General features: G+C 38.0%; 1 long non-coding RNA gene across 1 annotated transcript; it reads left to right on the forward strand.

Moving 5' to 3' along the window:
- The first annotated feature begins 235 nt into the window (after positions 1-235).
- On the forward strand, positions 236-3,054 carry LOC137980190 (uncharacterized). Its single transcript, XR_011118460.1, has 3 exons — positions 236-423; positions 1,559-1,635; positions 2,622-3,054. It is a non-coding gene; the product is annotated as an uncharacterized lncRNA (long non-coding RNA).
- The last annotated feature ends 931 nt before the right edge of the window (positions 3,055-3,985 follow it).

Genomic DNA, 3,985 nt, shown 5'->3' on the forward strand with positions numbered 1-3,985 from the left:
AGTACCGGTAGTTTTTTTAAGCTCCTAAAAATCTGGTTCGTAACAAGCATAGATGTCAGCTGCACGGTGAAATTCAAAAGGTTTGTTTCCGGTTACAAATGTCACTTCAAGCCATGTGATTGGCTGCGGTATTTACGTCTTCTGACAAAAATTTACGGTCAAAAAGGCGACACAATTCTCCGTCAATCAAGATGCATTATTGAACAGCGATAAAGAAACTTGATGACCCTCTTTGTACTTCTTTTCATTCGGCCAGTCTTTGGAGAAGGTTTTGAATATTTGGAGGTCCTGTTTCTTGCGTTATTTTAAATTCAATGGCTGCTCATGGATTCTCAGATGTTAAACTATGGACAGTAGAGGAAGTAGGCGAATGGCTTACCAGTTTAGGCGCCCCGTACAACGAATATGCTGAATCCTTTCGTGGTGAGTAAACTGTGTTCGTTACTTCTATTGTTAAGTTTTGAAGGTCATGATGTCCTCATCGTTCTTTGGTGCGTATTGTAGTCGATCCAAGTGTTTTTGGATCGACTGCAATTCGCACCAAAGGACGATGTATTAAAATACATAAAAAAATACAAGCTGTTTTCTGTTACTTTGAAAACGAAAGAATTGTTGCAGTGTTTTGACGTTCCTTAGATTTGAGACACAAATGGAAGGCACTGTTAGCTCGTTAGGTCACCCAAATCAAGACCTTGGGTCCCGGCGACGGTCAGTTAGAATACTTCTCCCGGAAAATGATATGCCGGCGCGCAGAATAGGTGAAATCTACCTAACTTCATAAACATAATGTTGTGGTATTCGTTCGTTGGCGAGGCGACCGCAACTTCCCGGCTTAAAATTTAATATAAATATATGTTTCTTTCATGCATGGAAATTGATGAGGAATTCTTTGCTTGGCCTCTTGGAAAGCGGAGTTATACCGTTATTCGTAATGTTGGACCAAAATTGAAGATTGTAAGGAAAATTGATTTCCTCGCGCGACAAGAGCGCCAGGTAAGTGTAAAGGACTGGTACTACCCATGACTCACCAGGGGCGTGATATTACAAAAATGGCGGCTGTTTTTTACTGAGATATATTTAGAGGAAGACATACGTGTCACGAAGTGAAACCATTCGTGAAAGGCTAAATAGAAGAGAACTTCATGAGTAAGCCCATTGCGGAACTCAGACTATGAAGTGTTGGCCAACCTATAGCCCAGATAACTTTATCTCTGTTTATTATTCCATTGGGTTAATTGGTGTACTTTGTCTACTTTTGCAATAATAATATTCTTGTTTCATTCTTAGTTCGTTTGTTCCGGTTCGGTTTCGTTTTCCAATCGGTTTTTTTCCCAGTCGGTCATCACACAGGCTAAATATAAAGTGTTGTTCAGTGGAATTGGACTGATTTTATTCAAATTGGCTCTTTGATTCAGGAAAGCAATGAATTTGAGGATAAATAAATTAATAGAGCTGTGCAAGGTTAGATTACAATTCAGCACAAATATCCCTTGAATATATTTTAGTGTAAGGTCTCCATTTGTTCTTACTGATGAAGATACACCTATTTATTCCTCAGCAACATAGTGCGGCCAGCCAGTCAACTACAGACAACCACTAGCAACACTTCAGTCTGAAGCGAAAGACAGTTGACAGGTAAGAACTGTTCACTCCACATTGTTTTCCTGTCCTTATTAGGCTAGTACGGCTATGGCAACAGTTTTTCCTTTGTTTGAATTGTTTAAGTGGAGTTTACCCTTTTTTTCTATAAGTTTAAGTGAAATCTGAAAAATCCTACAGTTGTATCTCCTAAATTTTATGAAGATGCTCAGGATTTGGGTTGTTTTAGGGGTAATGATGAAATGGAAGTAGTAGAATACAGTGGAGAACAAGAAAGAATTATGGAAAGCTATAACTTTCTTATGTAATATTTATTCTTTTGGTCTTGACGTTTTGTCTTGTGGTGTGTTTTTGTCATTATTTGGTGAGATTTGTTATAATGTGACGAGGTTTGATGATTACGTGTTGTATTCCATCGTGTTGATAAAGTTTGATTGTTATGTATTTGTTTCTATCATGTGTTGAGGTCTTCTTTTGACCTACCGTACTCTATTTACATTTCGTGTGGTGTGCTTCTTTTATGGCATTGAAAGTAAAGTAGATCTCACCATGCAGATAATTTAAATGTTATAGTGTGCTATGTAGTATAATTTCCATCTGAAGTGGCGGGTGGCGCACCTCATACAGTTCGATGTAATATGAAAAGTAGATCTAACCATGCAGTTAATTTAGTTGTCATAGTGTACTATGTAGTATAATTTCCATCTGAACTGGTGGGTGGCGCACCTCATACAGTTCGATGTAACTTGAAAAGTAGATCTAACCATGCAGTTAGTTTAGTTGTTATAGGGTACTATGTAGTAAAATTTGCATCTAAACTTTCGGGTAACGCACCTCATACAGTTCGATGTAACTTGTAAAGTAGATCTAACCATGCAGTTAATTTAGTTATTATAGTGTACCATGTAGTATAATTTCCATCTGAACTGGCGGGGTAATGCATCTCATACAGTTCGATGTAACTTGCACCTTTTATAATGTTTATAACATCTGTTCTTTTCCACTTCATTTTATATATGCAGGTTGTGCCTACTGAAAAAGAGCTACCTGGGTTGAAGCAAGATTCTCCCCCATTTATCCTCATTGCGGGCGAACTCCCGAATTATGATGACATTTATATCGTTGCAAAAGGCGAACGAATACTAAACCTTTCGGGAGGCCACCTCGTTGCTCTTAAATGTTTAGTTTGTTTTTATTATACTCAAGTCTGCACAAATACATACATTTTCTTGCCGAAGCACGCTCTCCAAATCTTCGATTCATACAAAATTCCTGTCAATGTGACAGAACCTGGTTCTACCTACTGCGATCGTGTGCGATCACGATCGCAGACGATCGAAGAACTTTCTGCGATGCGCGATCGTCTGCGATCATATGCAAACCAACCTTAATGGCCCTAGGCTTAGTTATAGAAATGTGAATCTAGAGTTGTGCATTTTTTACTTAAGTAAGCGATTGTAATTTTACACCATTTTTAAGTGTAGTCTTACACTTTAATTTTTAGTGTGTTCCTTGAAATTTTATAAGCATCTATTACTATTCCAAGATATTTGATATGATCCTTTTGTTTCACTGGCGTTTGGTTTACTTTTAACAAAATGTTTTTTTTTTTCTGAAAAGGGTGGAAGACAACAAAATTTGTTTTATCAATGTTAAAGGACAGTTTATTAGCATGAAGCCAATCAAGGATATATTTCAATTCTTGAATCAGTCTTGTTTCTAAGAAATGCAAGGATGAAAATAAATTGAATCTTCTGCAAAGAGGTGAAAATCAAACACAGTGGAGCAGTTACTAAAATCATTGACATGTCAAACGAATAAAAAGTGGCCAGGAACTGGACTCTGAGGGACACGACATGTATTGGCTTAGAAATTGACATAACATTACCAATGGATACAAATTGAGATCGATTAGATAGATTGGAAACAATCCAGTCGTAAACAGTACCGCGAATGCCATACGAGTATAGTTTAGCTAGCAAGATATGCTATGGTCAACAGTGTCAAAAGCTTTACGGAGATCAAGGAATATGCGATAGGAAAAGACGCCACTTTCAATTGCTCTCTGAATTTTGTCAGAGCGCGATCAATTCTCGCCATGAACTTTGAATTTTCGCAGCTTCTTCCTCAGCGGGGGAATCCTCCTTTCCGCTCACATACACAATATCCTAGAGTCCGTCTCGCATCAGTGCCATTCTGCACTGCACTTTGCACATAGGATAGTTTTTCCCATTCAGTGGTGTAGACTATTTCGGATATAACCGCAATGAAATAGCGTTAACAACACGGATTTAACCAAGATTCAATCAACATGCCATGTGTTTCATTTTTTGCAGGTCTTCCTACAATATAGGTCCGCAACGTATACTACATTCCTCCCTTCTTT

Source organism: Montipora foliosa, chromosome 12 (assembly GCF_036669935.1).
Source record: "Montipora foliosa isolate CH-2021 chromosome 12, ASM3666993v2, whole genome shotgun sequence".
Classification (NCBI taxonomy): Eukaryota; Metazoa; Cnidaria; class Anthozoa; order Scleractinia; family Acroporidae; genus Montipora; species Montipora foliosa.